A 17980-nucleotide genomic window follows, 5' to 3' on the forward strand; every position below is an offset into this window, starting at 1 on the left:
CTCAATACCAGATGGTGTTGGATTCTTTGATTTATATAAAGTAGAATAAAAGTCACGAAATATATCTAGGATTTCCTTATTATTGGAAGTGTGAGATTTACCATTTCTTTTAATTAAAGAAATTTGGTTGGAAGAGGATTTCTTTTTAACTTTCCAAGCTAGGAGGCGTAACATTTTAGGGGTTTTGTGCCAGTACCTCTGTTTTAAGAACAGTAGGTTCTTTTGTATGGAAGATGTCTCAAGTGCCTCCAGCTTTTTCCTTTCTAAAGTCAATTGATTATAGTCTTTCTTATTGCAGTATTTTTTGTGTTTGTTTTCAAGAGCATGGATTTTGGATATAATTTCTGATCTAGTCTTCTCTCTCTCTTTTTTATAGAATGAGGCTAATGATATGATTTTACCTCTGACTACAGCCTTCATGGCTTCCCAAATTATTGCTTGAGAGACTTCACCTTCTGTATTCTCTTTGAAATAATTTTCCAGTTCTAATTCAATTTCTTTTTTAATTGTTGGGTGTAATAAAAGAGATTTGTTCAGTATCCAGTGAGTGTCTTGTTTTATTTTTTCCGGAAAGGTCAAAAAACAGTCTACCCAGGCATGGTCCGTCCAGATTTTACTGCCTATGGTGGAAGAGATTATATTATGATAAATTTTGGGGGAAGCCAATATGTAATCTATTCTAGTATGGATTTGATGACGGGCAGAAAAATAGGTAAAGTCTTTCTCTAGGCCGTGCTGTGAGCGCCACACATCCTTAAACTCAAATTTGTCAAATAGTAAATTGAGGTTTGATCGATTTACTTTGTTTCTCTGACGTACCCTGTTGTTTTGGGATCGATCCAGGTCTGAATCTGCTATGCAGTTAAAATCCCCCCCTGCCAAAATTTCACCATCCGCATACAACCTTAAATTAGATAGAGTTTCATGAAGAAATTCAATTTGCTTGTCATTTGGAGCGTAAATAGATGCCAAGGTTATTTTTGTTTCTTCCAGAACCCCTTTGACAAAAATAAAGCGTCCCCTAGGATCTATTTTTGAGTCTTCACATTGGAATCTAACATTCTTTGAGATTAAGATTGCAACACCCCTGGCACTGGATGAGCCTGGGGCTTGAAAGTGCACATTGAAACGATTAGACTTTAATACCTGAGGCATTTCTTTCCTATAATGGGTTTCTTGCAAAAACAGTATGTCTACCCCTTGCTTCACTAAAGCTGTAGTAACACGTTTAAGTTTTATAGGATTGTTTAATCCTCTGCAATTTAGAGTAATAATTTTGATTCTATCTGTCATTAGTTATGTGTTAAATAGAATGATATAATGGACAGATAAAACTCTGTGAGCATGAGGAAATAAGGCATCCTCTGAGTCTTTGATAACCTATTTTCAGCTACTCTGTATGGTTTCTCCAATATTGCATAATATATGTTGTCAAACAGAACTGTAACATTAATACAATAACCCCATCCCACCCCCTTGAACAAAAACAAAACACCAGTTAACATAATACTGCTCCTTCGTGTGAAGGAGCAATCTCTCCAGAGGCACAGGTCTAAACTGCCTGTGTTAACACAAATAAGGAGAATTGTTAGGTTCTCCCCTTTTCTGGAGGATCCTATACAACTGGGAACTAAAATGAGTACCAGGTTTAGCCCCCCTCCCCCCCCCCGACTGAAGAAGTAGAAAAGAGATGAGGACTACAGTTACAGAAAGGTCTGAAGCTACAGATAGAGAAGAAGAAGAAATGTTAGGGGCAAGAACAATATTGACAGACAGAAACGCTAGAGAAAAACTCTAAGAAATGATGGTTGCTTGCATGCATTTTCTCCCTCAGGCAGTTGTTTTCATCGGTATCGTGGCCCATCCCGTCATAGTGGAGGATTTCTGTGCGACAGTAGAGCTTTTGTTCAGATCCGGTGAGGATAAGTTCAGTTCCTTAAGAAGAGATGTGCCAGATAACAGATCCGTTGCTTGAAGGGTTCTTCCCTGATGTACTACTTGGAGTTTAGAGGAGGCCACCCATTTGTATCTGATGTTTGCGCTGTTTAGTTGAGTGGTTATGGGTTTAAGCTCTCTTCTCTGCAAAAGGGTTTCGCTTGACAAGTCCTGGAAAACTTGAATTCTCTGCCCTTGAAAAAGGAAAAAGCCTCTTTTTCTAGCCTCTTGAAGGATTTTCTCTTTAGTACGTGAGTCCATAAACGTAACAATAATATCTCTGTTAGTGTTTTTTCTTAAGTTGCGGAGGGAGCCCATCCTATACGCAGCTACAATATTTGGTGCCACACCGTCTTCCAATTGTAGTTCCTGAGCCAGCCATCCTGAAAGGAAGACTATTAACTCAGTTGAGCCTTCTTCTGATTCTGAGAATCCGCGAAATTTTAAATTATTTGATTTCCATTTATTTTCCAGGTCCATGATTTTATTTCTCATCCAGCTCTCGCTAGCCTGCAGAGTGCGTGTTTCTTTTTGCAAGGACAAGCTAAGCTCTAAAGCAGAGTCTGCAGTGCGAGTTACTTGCTGGAGAGACTCAGATATTGCAGTCAATTGATCCTTCATAGGTTTCAGAAGTCTCTCCATTCTATTGGCAATTTTATCTTCCAGTTGATCTATTTTAATACTTAGGTTTGTTTCTTGTACCTGGGTTTCTGTGTCAGTTATTTCCTCAGCAATGACGGAGGCCATTTTGGCTGTAGAGTGGGGTTCAGCTGCAGCGCTGTTTCTGTGCTCTCCCGCCGAAAAAAAGGTTTTTACTGATTGTGAAATCGGCTCTGAAGATTTATTTTTATTTCCTCCTGTCTTGCCCATAGTTGTAGCTTGTTAGGATCACTTTAAGGAGCTAATAATTCAGTCGGGGGAAGGGAAGATCCAGGAGCCTGAAACTCACGCGTCTAGCATACACGCTGACGCCCCGCCCCCTCACTCCATGGCATTGTTTATGGAAATGTCCTTTTTTTTGATGGTATAGAAATTTTATTTAAAAATAATATAATAATAGAAAGTGCATAAAGTAACTTATACAGCACTACATTTGAAATTAATTTGAGACTTATACAAACTTATCCAAACAATACATTTGAAATTAGTTTTAAAACTTATACAAGCACAACATTTGAAATAGATTAAACAAACAGAAAGATACAGTTGAAATTTATAATTACAAAGCTTAATTACGTAATAGCTCTCCTTCCTTCTCCTTGGTTACTTATACAAACTTTAATGTCAACTGCTTCAGTTAGTCATTTCCTTGTTTTATCTCCTTATCTTTGTACTAGTTACCTTATAATTCTTCTTAGTTTTTGCCTAAGTAGTAAAAAAAAAATCCTCCTGTTTTTCCCAGAATGCAGCTATTGATCTATTATGTACATAAGTATTTATGGAAATGTTCTTAATATTGAATGTACTAATCTTGCACTGTATAATCCACCTTGAGTCTAGATGAGAAACGCGTACTATAAATGACAACAATAAATAATAAATAAATAAATAAACAAGAAACTGAGCTTGATTAACACTTTCAGACAATTCTCTCACTAGAGTCTTTGAAAGATATGCAATAGGCTATCACAAATGGTGCTATTGGTGTGATGAAATGTTAAATATGTTCGGCCCTTTACTTGTGGAGTTGATTTGGTGACTGTGGCTGATTCCGCACACGTTGGATAATGCACTTTCAATGCACTTTATCAATCGTTTGAGATGGATTATTTGTTCCGCACACAAAAAATCTGTTCCAAATGATCTATAAAGAGGATTGGAAGTGCATTATCCAACGTGTGCGGAATCAGCCTGTAAGATGCTGAGATCTCAAATCTGGGCTTCATGTGGTCAGATGCACCATTGGGACAGCTTACGGGAGGAGAAGCTGCATCCTAGCGCTTTTCTGTGCAGTAACAGACCCGCCACAGATGGTCAAAGGGTGGCATTGCAGCTATTGACTCAGTACAGAGGAGGTAACACAAGCACCAATAAGGTTCTACCTAGTCCTATAGTGAGTTCTAGTCTATCATCTTGGCCCAAGCAATTTGTTGCTCAGCCAGCACAGAAAACAGCAACAACAATAACAACATTCGATTTATATACTGCCCTTCAGGACAACAAAGATGCCTCTTCCTGCTTTACACCAGAGGCCATAACTCAGAGTTATTTTTACTTACACCATGGAGTTTTGGGGGGCTCTGAGTGTCACTCAATGTGCTGATGTCACATCTGGGTTTTCTTCTGGACATAATAATAATAACAACAACATTCGATTTATATACCGCCCTTCAGGACAACTTAATGCCCACTCAGAGTGATTTACAAAGTATGTTATTATTATCTCCACAACAATCACCCTGTGTGGTGGGTGGGGCTGAGAGAGCTTTGGCAGAGCTGTGACTGGCCCAAGGTCACCCAGCTGACTTCAAGTGGAGGAGTGGGGAATCAAACCCGGCTCTCCAGATTAGAGTCCCGTGCTTTTAACCACTACACCAAACTGGCTCCAAACTGGCATCTGACCGCATGACATCACACATTGCACGTCGCCATCTCTTCCCCTTGTCCTGCCCCCAACACTCCTGCCGATGCAAAGCCAATGATCCCTTTTTTTGTTATTAAAATCTGATATAAACTTAACTTGGGAAGAACCTGTTTTATATTAAGAATACCCAATAAGATGCCCTGACTTGGATAGCCCAGGCTAGCTTGACCTTGTTAGATCTCGGAAGCCAAACAGGGTCGGCCTTGATTTGTAATTGGTTGGGAGACCACCATGGAAGATGAGAGTCGCGATGGAGAGGCAGGCAATGGCAAACCACCTCTCTTAGTCTCTTGCCTTAAAAACCACAGTGGGGGTGGGGGGGTCACCATAAGTTGGCTATGGCTTGAGGGCACTTTCCATCACCAAAGACGAAAATGAGAAGGAGTTTTAGTATGAGAAGGTCCGTGTGTGTGTGTGTGTGTGTGTGTGTGTGTGTGTGTGTGTGTAGACAGTTCAAAAAAAATCTAAGTAGAACACTTATATTATAATCTGTGTTGAAGACATCTATTCAGGGTTGAAAAAGCAGCATACTGAGTTAACATTTACGAAGGCAGGGATGGGGCTTGTCTACTCTACAGTCCTTTTCCTAAGCAGCAACTTCTGGCTCGAGGAAAGCTACTTTTATAGAGGCAGGAATTTGCTCCTCTCCCAAATTGTTCCTTCAAAAATCAAACCATCAGCCCCAGCTTGGGGTGACTTCTGTTCAAATAGTATGTTGGCACAGAAGGCCTGAGGGGCTTCCTATTTATCTCTAAACATACATTGGCCTCCCATCTAAGTTAACTAGGAGGCTCCAATTAGTGCAAAATGCTGCAGCTCAATTGTTATCAGGAGCAAGCAGGAGCATGAACATCACTCCCATCCTACAGTTGCTCCACTGGCTACCCATCGTTTACCGTGCTCAGTTCAAAGTATTAGCTATTACATACAAAGTTCTTCACGGCTTTAGTTCAGCATACCTACGGGACCGCCTCCCTCTCTATGTTCCTCCACGGCAGCTTCGCTCATCTGAACAGGGTCTCCTGCAGGTACCAGGTTGCACACAGGTGAAGTCAGCAGCAGCCTGTACATGGGCTTCCTCTGTGGTGGCCCCTACCCTGTGGAATGACCTGCCTGAGGAGGTCAGGAGAGCCCCCACTCTCCTGGATTTCCATAAATGATGCAAAACCGAACTATTCAAAAAGGCTTTTTACTCAAAAGGAAGGGCTGCATTGTAGGGATGGGGTCTCAGGTGCTTCACTAACAAGTTGGGGATCATAGACTTCTTCACCATTTTTTCCTCATATATTCTGCTGCTTTAAATACGTATAAAATTAAAACTAAAGGATCTCGATTACAGTAATACTCTCCAGAGAGCCAGACGTACATGTTCGGGCTTATCCCTGGGACTTTCACCCCCAGAGGCTATTCCATCTTATTGCTATTCTTTAAAGATTCCAGCTCAACGCAGAGCCTTCACATTGGCTAGACTTAACTCCTTCCCCTCTAAAGTGCTTTCTGGTCGTTTCTCTGGACTCCCTTATTCTGAACGAGTTTGTGACTGTGGACAAGGAAAGTTAGAGACCTTGGATCATATAATAGTTTTTTGCCCTAAGTGGAGTAAGGAAAGAGAGAGATTTATTATTTCTATTATGTTAAAAGAAAAGCTTCCCTTCCTTCCTTGGGCAATCTCAGTGTTATTGTCTGATAACTTTCCTGACAATCAAACCTCTGCTATAGTGGCTTCTTTTTTAGCCACGGTGATAAAGAAACAAGATTTTCATGAGTTTAGATAGTTTAAAGTGATAATGACGAGTTATGTCTATGTGAATTGGGTATGTTCAAGCATACAGTTCATATTTTGTTTGTATGGCTTATGGCTTCGGCCGGAAAAGCAATAAACATATATTATTATATTAAATACGTACTCCTACGTACAACCATCGCTCCATGTTGTCTAATGTTAGTCCTAGAATTGATTAGGTTTTGCTTCCGTATCTCTCCTATGTCTTGGATCCTTGCTAATGCTATGTCTTTAAACTTGTACCTGTTTACCTTATGGTATTGTATTGAAATGTCCTTACTTGATACTGATTGTATTAACCTCATACTGTGTAATCTGCCTTGAGTCTCAGTGAGAAAGGCGGACTATAAATGACGTAAATAACAACAACAACAACAACAACAACAATAATAAAACAAACCTTTCCTTCCTTCATTGTGCCTTAATGCTAGAAGGGTACTGATCAGATTAGAGGAATAAGACTTTAAAAAATTAACACATTTATCTAAAAATACCTAATTCTCACCTCTCTATATAAACACATTTGAGGCAGCTTAAGATATGCATCAAAAAATAAAACAATACAACAAAGCATAAAATAAAAAGTGAAAATGGCAGCAACAGATAAAACAACAACAATTAAATGTATAAAATGTAATAAGATCTTAAATATCCACAAAACATCTTCGAAAGAGCCTTTAAAACCTCAGCCAAAAAGCCGTGACGACAAAACGGGATAGCTAAAAATAACCACAAGGGCTCGGAAAGGTGTCAGAAGAGCCCCTGTGGAAAGGGATACCCAAAGTCAAGGTGCCACCATGGAAACACCCCAGACTCTGGGGCTCACCCAAACACTTTTTGAATGTGGGGGCATGTGGAGATACTGACCTTAGCAGGGTACAGATTCACATATTCTATTTGGGGACAACTGACATTTACTTTTATTATTACCTTACTCCGGCGGGGGGGGGGGGGAATCCCGTACACATACTCCAAAACACCACAGACAGACCAAAAACCCAAACAGTGACCAAAGATTTGTTCAACATTTTCCAGTGAAATTTTTTTCTGCATTTTTCTTCGATGAGCATAGCTGCCACCCTCAATGCCATCAAGACCAGGGAACCACAATAATATACAAAGTTGTTATTAATCGTTCAAAGTGCAAACGTGCAAAAATTGTCAGTGTGAATAAATACAATACAAAATTACAGAGTCCATCAATGTATATCACATACAATTCAAGGTCAATATTCAAAGTCCGTAGAGTTCATTCAACAACTTTAAAGTGCAACATGCTAACAGTAAAAAGCCGCCAGTAGGTGGGAATCGGTGCAAGATGTTGTTCCTTTAACAGTCCATTAAATTAATATAATGCATTAAAAATCGCCGACGGGAATATGCAGGCAATTTTTCATTAACCCGTTTCGTGAGTAAAAACTCACTTCATCCTGGGCATGTAGCAATTTGGACTGGACACAAAGTGCAACGCTTGTTCAAAAGCACCCTCTCCTACGGCTCATGAAATGGTGGTATGGACGGACCAAACCACCATTGGTCCGTCCATACCACCATTTCATGAGCCGTAGGAGAGGGTGCTTTTGAACAAGCGTTGCACTTTGTGTCCAGTCCAAATTGCTACATGCCCAGGATGAAGTGAGTTTTTACTCACGAAACGGGTTAATGAAAAATTGCCTGCATATTCCCGTCGGCGATTTTTAATGCATTATATTAATTTAATGGACTGTTAAAGGAACAACATCTTGCACCGATTCCCACCTACTGGCGGCTTTTTACTGTTAGCATGTTGCACTTTAAAGTTGTTGAATGAACTCTACGGACTTTGAATATTGACCTTGAATTGTATGTGATATACATTGATGGACTCTGTAATTTTGTATTGTATTTATTCACACTGACAATTTTTGCACGTTTGCACTTTGAACGATTAATAACAACTTTGTATATTATTGTGGTTCCCTGGTCTTGTTGTCTTCTCCCAATAGACACCGGGGTCGCCCGTTGTTTTCCTCCACCCTCAATGCCATAGCAAAATCTGCTTTGGAAAGCTTCCTTTTGAAAAACATTTCTCTGGGCAGAAAGGGGAGGTCAGGTCAGTCTTTAATCTGAGAAACACGAACTCAAAGCCTCCCTTGAGTATGTTGAACTACTTGCATGCAGTTCTTTGGTCACATGCGCAAGAGAATAAATCATTCAAGTCAAAACACATTTGGATATGCTGTATCCACGTGCAGAGCTTCTTCAGAGTACAGGATTTGAATTTTAACTCATAAATTTGTTTTTGCCCAGAGCATGGACATCCCAATCGGTCTCCTTCACTCAATTCCCTTCTGATTTCTAAGACCAATCTAGTCATACTTCAGTGAGACATTACACACTTTGCACATGGACCATTTCCGGTTAATTCCCTGGCATCTCTAAACAAAGAACCACAGATAGCAGATGTCGGGCACCTTTGACTGAGATCTAGTGTGCTGTTATGGTTCCAGTATCAGACCAGGGCTCCTGAACTCAGATTGCCATTCAATCATAAAGCTCACTGGGTGACCTTAAGTCAATCATTCTCTTTTAGGCTAATCTCCCTCATGGTGTTGTTGCGAGGATACAATGGAAGCAGGAAGAGATGCGTACCCTGAGACCTGTGGAGGAAGCGCAAGATAAAAAGTAGACAGATCGAGCCTAGAAAAGTCCTGCTAGTCGGGCTGCCAACCTCCAAGTGAGACATGGTGGTCTCCAGGGCTTTTTTTCAGATGGAACGTGGTGGAACAGAGTTCCGGCACCTCTTGAAAATGGTCACATGGCCGGTGGCCCCGCCCCCTGATCTCCAGCATGGCATGGAGGGCAATCTAAACTCCCCTGTCTGGAGATCAGGGGGCGAGGCCACCGGCCATGTGACCATTTTCGCCGAGGTCGATTTAAACTTTTAAAAACTCCCCCCTTTTTCCAGCTGACCCAAAGTAATGTCATTGTGTGGTCCTGAGTTCCACCACCTCTTTTCCCAGAAAAAAAGCCCTGATGATCTCCAAGAATTACAAGTGAACAGACTATAGAGATCAGTTCCCTGAGGGAAATGGCTGCTTTGGAGGGTATACTCTATGGCATTATACCCTGCTGAGCTCCCTCCCCTTCCCAAACCCCACCCTCTTTCCCCAGACTCTACCCCCAAACTTCTAAGAATTTCCTAACTCAGAACTGGCAAACCTCCCGGCTAGGCAAGCATGGATAACACAGACCGACGGCTGACTCAGGCAAAGACACTTTCACTTTCTGTTTCCCTAAAGGCTTGGCTCTGTTGCGGCTGCAAGTTTTCAAAGAGGACCGTGCCAAGCCTGAGCAAAGTGTATATTTGACAAGTCCCTTGTGTTTTCTTCTGATATCCCAGTGCGCAAGGCTGGACCAAATTTACGGTGACTCCAGTACAAGTGGCACAATCTTCCTAGCCTTGGATATTGAATGTCATTCACACAGATCAAGAAGAGAGTGTTGGAGAGGCAGGGTGAAGAGAAGGAAGGATGAATAAAAAATTTCAATTGTAGCATCGGCTTGGTTTCAAAGAGAAAATGCTTTGTCATTCTTGCTTGCGCCTCCACAAATTGCCACAAATGTGGACCTTTAGAAGAAACAGCTGGCAATACACTAATGTGCCTTCCTTTCATAGGAGAGAGGCCGCCAGAGCTATTTTAAGACACCATCTTTCATGTGTTTATGTAGAAGTAATTGAAATTTGTGTGTGTGACCTCCAAATAAACGATCGAGCTATTAAGAGGGAAAGGACGAAATCTATTCTACGACAAAGTTAAGCCCACAATTTATTTATTTATTTAATCATATTTATATTCTGCCCTCCCCGCAAGCAGGCTCAGGGCGGATAGGATTTAGGATTCCTTCAGTCCTGGCATGCAGGCCTTCTTGCAACTGAGTTAAATGGGAGGCTTTACTCAATAAAGGAAGCCACAGAATCCAATTTGCAAGATCTGAGCAAGGGTGATAATGATAGGACATTCTGGAAGTTGTTAATTCATACAGTCGAAAGCAACCTGACACACACAGTCAGAAGATTTCAGCTGCACATTACTGCATGTTCAGCAGTTGGTTTATGGCAGCTTCGCAACACTGAATCAATAGTGGCACAGTGCCTTCAGTTTCAGCCAGTTTTCCTACAGTCTCCTGCAATACTAAGGAGCAGGGCTTTTTTTCTGGGAAAAGAGGTGGTGGAACTCAGTGGGTTGCCCTTGGGGAAAATGGTCACATGGCTGGTGGCCCCGCCTCCTGATCTCCAGACAGAGGGGGGTTTAAATTGCCCTCTGCGCCACTCCGCGGCGCAGAGGGCAATCTAAACCCCCCTCTGTCTGGAGATCAGGGGGCAGGGCCACCAGCCATGTGACCATTCTCAAGAGGTTCCGGAACTCCCTTCCCCCGTGTTCCTGCTGAAAAAAAGCCCTGCTAAAGAGCATGCTAGGGACGACGTGTATCTGGATGTCAATAAGTGCTTCTTTTTCTTCTTTTGCCTGAATCTGACAGATAATTCTTTGGTAAGTATTTTATAGTTAAGCTCATGGGGGATTCTACGCTTGTGCTGTTCTCAAAAAGCAACACGTTCCTACATGCCTGTTCATTGCCCACTTTACAACCAAACTCTACAACTGTGCCTTTATAACAGCAGTATCATTCAGAGCAACCACCAGTTGACACAATTATTATCTCCATGCAATGCGCAGTCACCTGCAGGGCAAATCACTGATAAAAGCTCAGATATAGGGGCTGGCTGAAAAGTTGGCATCCTTAATACCCAGTGAAGGCTGGCAGGTGTGACTGAGCTGTCAACAATCAAGATCCAGTAACGTGAGCTTTCAATTAATTTTTCCGAACAGGAAGTTGACCCATTCTGCTACGCATCATTGAGTGGCAGACAGGTGACTGCAAAAATCAAGAGTTGGCAGTGCAGGAACAGGGTCTTAGCCAAGTACCCTTTCCATGCCAATGTTAGTTATTCTCCGGCATTTATGTATATATATTAATCATTATTATTCAATTATACAAAATATAACATGGTTTTCAAAAAACAATTCTGTAAGATAGGGCATTATAGTTTAGATTCTTTTAAAATAAAATGGTGCTTTAAGGCCAATGACTTGAAAGAAGCAACACACCACAGCAGTCAGAACGGAGACCTGGATTCAAATCTCCATTCACACCAGGAAGCTCACTGGGTAGGGTTGCTAGATCTCTGTCTTGGGTTTTGGGGATCATTCTCATAGTAGCAGGCTGAAATCTCAGGGCTGCCTGCTCACTCCCCCACCGGACGGCTTCTTACAAGACTTCTATGCCTACCTGCTTGTGACCACAACTGCACACGTCCATTGGAAATGGGAAGCAATTATTTAGCATGAGACAGCTCCAGTGCACCTTCTGGTTAGCACACAGTTATTTCCCGTGTTAGTGTGTACAGTCCATTTCTTCAAGGCCTCATGAGTGCAATTGCACACTTGCACAGATATTAAGTGGAACAATTCTGAACGGTGCGTGGAAGGGCTGCCGCTCATTCTGCTCTTCAATGGGACATCCCATGTGCCTCAGGTCTGAGGTGCTGAGGACCTTGCCGCCCTATCACTGGATTACCTAGGGCCTATCCTCCTCTCTCAGCCTAACCTCCCTCACAGAGTGGTTGTAATGTGGGGAAAAGGATCCATGTATGCCACCCTGAAAAATAACGGGTTAAAAAAATTGAGGAATGAGTGAACTTTGTGTAATCTGAACCCAAACTTTCCTGTATTTATTTATTAGGTACATTGATAATTTGCCCTTTCTCCAAGGAGCTTCTTTCTTCCTCCATTTTATTTTTACCACAACCCTGTGAGGTAGGGTAGGTCAAACGAGAATGACTGGCTTAAGGCTGGTGAATTTCATGGCAAACAAGGATTTAGCTCTGTGTCTCCCCAGTCTTAGTCTAACTGTGAAATTCTAAGAAAAGTTACTCCAGTCTAAACCTATTGAAATCAATGGGCTTAGACTGGAGTAACTCTTTTTAGGATTGCACTGTAAATCTCAGCTCTCATAAGAACTCACTAGCTGAGCTTAAATAAACTGCTGTCTTTCACCTACACCTCTACAATATGGGTTAATAATACCGATCCACCTTAAGAGGGTTTTGTAAAGATTATTTATGCAATTCCTGCCCACGTTTTCTCTAAGGAACTACCAACATTCATGATCATTGTTCCCATTTGATGCTTACAACAACCCTGTGAGTTGGGTTAGGCACAGAGAGAGAAGGTTCAGGTAGCCCATTGGTCACATGGTGAGCTTCGAGGCAGAGTACACCAAACAGAGAGCCAGTTTGGTGTAGTGATTAAGAACATGGGACTTTAATCGGGAGAGCCGGGTTTGATTCCCCACTCCTCCACTTGAAGCCAGCTGGGTGACCTTGGGTCAGTCACAGCTCTCTCAGAGCTCTCTCAGCCTCACCTACCTCACAGGGTGCTTGTTGTGGAAATAATAATAAGATACTTTGAAAACTGCTCTGAGTAGATGTTGCTCTGAGTGGACATTAAGTTATCCTGAAGGACGGTTTATAAATTGAATCTTGTTGTTGTTATTGTTGTTAGGGATTTGAGCTCAGGAGTTCCCTAACTCTAACACTCCAACCCTAAAACACTCTGGCCATCACACTATTACTAAGATAATGTATATGAAGTACTTTGAACATATGAAAGCACTATATAAAATTACTATAAAGCCATATTTGACTGGCAAAATACATTCTTGGCACCAGGGCTTTTTTTCAGCTGGAACGTGGTGGAACGGAGTTCGGGAACCTCTTGAAAATGGTCACATGGCTGGTGGCCCCGCCCCCTGATTTCCAGACAGAGGGGAGTTTAGATTGCCCTCCGCGCCGCTGGGGCCACCAGCCATGTGACCATTTTCTCCAAGGGCAACCCACTGAGTTCCACCACTTCTTTTCCCAGAAAAAAAGCCCTGCTTGGCACTTAGATGGTCCAAGGCCGTTTTGCTGACATTTCCATTTAACTGCTCTCAAGTTGTAGGCCTGGAGAAGACCTCTAAGATCTTGGAGAGTTCCTGCCAGGCACAACAGCAGTCATGATGAAAGCACAAACCTAGACAAATCAACTCAGAAGGAAGGGCAACTGAATTTAACAAGAACTATTCCATATAACTTCTGCAATCCTATGTATATCTATTTGGTTTACATATGTCCTAGTTCAATAAAAAGGCAGGTCTTTTATAGAAGTCCCATTACCTCTTGTGACGTCAACATTTATTAGAGTTTTATCCCCTCCTTCTTCTAAGGTGCTCAGGTCAGTGTATGTGGTTCTCCTTGCTCCCATTTTACCGCCTGACAACTCTTTGACATAAGTCATATAAAGAGAAGGTAAGTGGCCCAATCTTACCAGCAAGCTTCATAGTGAAGAGGGGATTTCAATCTAGATTTCACCAATCCTAGTCTGACAGTATACCTCACTAAATTATATTCATTACATGCAAAATTATCTGCCCCTCCATCCAGTCACTATGCCCATTCCTGAACCAACTTTTACTTTGGTAAAGACAACCACAGTCCTGCTAATGCCTCACTGGAATCTTCTGCTTTGTTTAATCCCTGAAAAGCTCTTGTCCTGGAGATTACAACTCAACCTGTCAATTCACACCACACAGGTGGCCGATGAGCACCTCCTTTTGTGTTTCCTGTTTCAGATCCAACCTAAGAATCACTCTTGTGAAAGGAGTATTGTACAAAACTCGTCTGTCTACGCACACATTGCAATTTTCAAAAATTAATTGCATTCTGCAGCTTCTGAAAATGATTTGCAGAATTTTTAGCAGTGGCTCAAATTCCCTCATGGGTGTAACAACTGGAAACATGAAACATACATATTTTAAATAAATCAAGAGAACAGATATGGGGAAGAGAATTTGTCAAGACTGTCCTTTCCAGAGAGTTTGATTTAGAGCTGCCACAGCTCACTTTCACTCTCTTGTTTCTCTCTCACACACACACACTCAACTGCCATTAGTAGATCTCACATCCTCACTTGCATCGGGTGGAATCCCAAAGATCAGGCTACCAACACTCTTGCAAGAGATTCCAGGACCGGGATGCCTCCTTTCTAATGCGTAGATTCCAGTGTGTGGCAAAAAGCCCTCACCCCAAAGCAAGATAGACACTCAACCTACTTGAATCAGCCTGAGCACCTTGCAACAAATGGATCCCAGAATGCCCGGAGGATTTCAGTGCTCTCTGTTTCAACAGGTGGATCCCAAGGTTGAGGTGCCAGAGCACATTCATCAGGGGCTCGTATTGGGGATGATCCATGCACCTCTGCAACGGACAGATCCCAGGACGGAGGTATCAATCCGCTCCCCCTTCCCCCAAGAGCGCAGCAGGGTGAATCTCGCTGGATCTCAGCTTGCAGCAACGATCTCTTGCCTTCCCGTATCCCCAAGATGCCATGTACATTCTCCTTCCCCCTCCGCATCAATCACTCACCTGGCTAGCCTGCTCCCTGGCTGAGAAGGAAAGTTGTCAGGGTTGGAATTGGTTCCGGTTCCGGGAGGAGAGGGGGAGTCCCTAGTTTACACCGGGGTCCGCTCCCCCTCCTCTCTCTTTCTCACACACACACACCCCCAGCAGCGGCACCACCAGCTGTCAACAAATCAACGCGTCACTTCCGGCAGCCGGCCTCCCTTCCAAACTCAGGGAATCACAATCCAGGTAATGAGTTCGCTTTTCCCCCCCGGAAACGAGGGCTGCGACACAAGAGTTCCGGGGTCTGGGCGAGACTCCTCGTCTCGCTCCTCGTCCAGCCCCGAGTCTCAAGAGCTGCTGCCAGGCGCTAGGGGCGACGAAGCTGCTGGACCCTGGACGCAGGAAAGGAGAAAAGCAAATAAATGCAAACGCCAGGACGACAGGCGCACCATTTTGTTTTACAAATAAAGACATCGATGCTTTAGGCCATGGTTGCAAAGCCGTTCATAAAAATTCTTAAAAGTAAGCGATAATGCAGGTAAAGGGCTAATCCTGTTTAGACTGAATATATATACACTGTCTTTGAAAAGTAGTATCACCAAAGCAGCCGTGAGTGTCATGTGCACCACTTTCCCTATATTTTAGGACAACCCCTATTTTCTGGCAGTTTTACGTTTTCAGGAAGTCTTTGCCTATATCCACTTTTGACGGGGGAATGCCTTAATTGCTAGTGTTAATTGCTGCGCTTCTGATTGTTCAGGGTTCAGCTTTTACCAGGGTCTCCTAAAGCAGAGTTCAATCTGAGAGCTGGGGGAAAGATGCGTGTTGTCTCTACTAGCAGCACACTACAGTTGAAAAAGATATCTCAGAGCCAAGCTACAAGTGACACCTGATACAGGTTGGACACTTGTCAGCTTCCCTCAAGTTTTGATGGGAAATGTAGGCATCCTGATTTTACAGCTTGGCTCTCCATTACAGCTGCAAGACCAGGATGCCTACATTTCCCATCAAAACATGAGGGAAGCTGACAAGTGTCCAACATGTGTCAGGCGTCACTTGCAGCTTGGCTCTAAGCAGCCACAGCATGTGAAATAGCTAAGTTTTAACAAGGCCTGCCTCAAAACGCAAAAAACAGAGACAGAGTTGCTGATCTCTGGGTGAGGCTGGGGATCTCCTGGAATTACTGTTAATAACTTCACTTACATACCACTCTTCTAGATAGGTTAGTGCCCCAGTGAACAAAGTCATTATTATTATCTCCATAGAGATAATAATATTATTATCTCCATAGAGGAGGGGAGCTGGGCTGAGAGGAGTGGCTTACCCAAAGCCACCTGCTGAGCTCATGGCAGGAGCGGGATTCGAACCAGCAGAGTACTTAACTACTATCCAGACAACAATGATCAGTTCCTTGGAGAAAATGCCTATTTTGGAGGGTAGAATCTATGGTGTTATACCCCATTAAAGTCCCTCCCCAAACCCTGACCTCTCTAGGCCCCACCCCCAAATCTCTAGAAATTTCTCAACCCAGAGTTGGCAACCTAGGATTGACCAGGACTGGGCCCATGAAACAGGGTGTGGAAAATAAGGAGAGTCTATCGTGTATAGGTTTTTAAGGCTTTTTAGACCTATTGTAATTGAATTTCTGGAGCAGGTTTTAATTTAGCTTAGTTTGTAACACTGCTGATTTGCTGTTCTATGTTTACATGGATTTTAGTGTTTTATAGTGTTGTACTGTTTTTATTGTGTTAGGTGATTGTATTTGGATATTTCCTTGAACATATTTTGGAGATACTGAGTGGTAAAACAAATTATATTTAAAAAACAGGCCGCCTGTAATAAATGAGTTCAGCACTGATGGTGCAAAATAAATCTGAGGAAAGGAAGTCCAAAACTCCACAATGCCTCCTGAAGGACTTGTTTCTTCTAGCAGAGGTCAGGTTAGGCTTACATTGACATAAGATGGTTTCTGAAGTAGGCAGGGTTGACAGTAATAGTAAAAAACCATGGTGGAAACTATGTTAGAAACTATGTAATGAGATGGTGAGTCAAGAAGCATTTTGCAGATTAAGACTATATAATTCTATGTATACTTTGTCAGAGTGTGGCTTGCTAAAAGTTGCAATCCAGACTACCCCTTGCAATGAGACATGAGTCCATCGGTTTCAAAAGGTTTACTGAATATAAACAACCATTATAGTCCACAATCGGAGATACAAGGATCTTGGCTGCAATAGAAGTATTGTTACAAATGACAGGCAAAGCTGAGGTACAGAATAGCAATTCCCTGCAGGCCCCATCCTCCCCCACAGTTCTCAAAACAATCGGCCCGAGGGTGAGAAAGTGAAAGTTTCTCAAGGATGCCTGAAAGGCAGACATATGTAGACATAACATTCCTCTTCTCCCTGTGATCTTCCAGCGAACTGCTTGCCACCTGCAAAAGAAGCACTTAAGATACTGACAGGATTAAAATGGAGTCTCTTTGGTTTGGACACACTGAAAACACAGTCAGACCCTGACATACTTAAGAGGGAGTACTGAGCATAGTGGGAGCTTCCCCCCGCCCCCCAAATGTCACATCAAGGCTGGGACAAAACACAATGGCCACTCTCCCTCAAGCGTGTATAAACAGTGTGCCAGAGAACCAGTCAGCATAATCCTAAACAGTCCAGTCTAAATCCATTAAAATCTATGGGTTTAGACAGGAGTAACTCTGCTTAGGATTGCGCTGAGTTCATAGTGGTTAGACTGTTGGACTACACCTATGTTCAAATCCCCTCTGCCACAAAAGCTTGACGGGTGGCTTTGGACCAAACACGCACTTTCAGCCTAAATTGTTATGAGGATAAAGCAGAGAAGAGGAAACAATATAAGTTGTTTTGGGCCCCAACCGGGGAGTAAGGCAGAATACAAATGAAGTAAAATAAACAAACACTGGCTGTTACATGGTTCAGTCTCTGGTGCTAATTAGAACAGAAGGGTTCACTGTAAAGCAAATCTTGAAAATCAATAATAGTGATACCTCTTTTAGTTCACTATTTAGATGCTTACATTCAGAATCCCGCAAAATTGACAGTGAAATCCGAAGCAGAGTTACTCGTCTAAGCCCATCAATGTTAAAGTTTGTTAAAAGAGTTAAAACACTTAACTTTTTAAAAAATGTAATTAAAATGTATTTGTCGTAGTAAAAAAA

General features: G+C 42.4%; 1 protein-coding gene across 1 annotated transcript in view; it reads right to left on the reverse strand.

Annotated features, from left to right (window-relative positions):
- Nucleotides 1–14917, reverse strand: part of ZER1 (zyg-11 related cell cycle regulator) — a 47640-nt gene extending 32723 nt beyond the window's left edge. Inside the window, exon 1 of the mRNA XM_054998278.1 lies at nt 14809–14917. The gene's annotated coding sequence lies outside the window, so the exon portion shown is untranslated. The remainder of the gene's footprint in view (nt 1–14808) is intronic.
- Between the last annotated feature and the right edge of the window lie 3063 nt (nt 14918–17980).

The sequence above is a fragment of the Eublepharis macularius genome, chromosome 14 (assembly GCF_028583425.1).
Source record: "Eublepharis macularius isolate TG4126 chromosome 14, MPM_Emac_v1.0, whole genome shotgun sequence".
Taxonomy (NCBI): domain Eukaryota; kingdom Metazoa; phylum Chordata; class Lepidosauria; order Squamata; family Eublepharidae; genus Eublepharis; species Eublepharis macularius.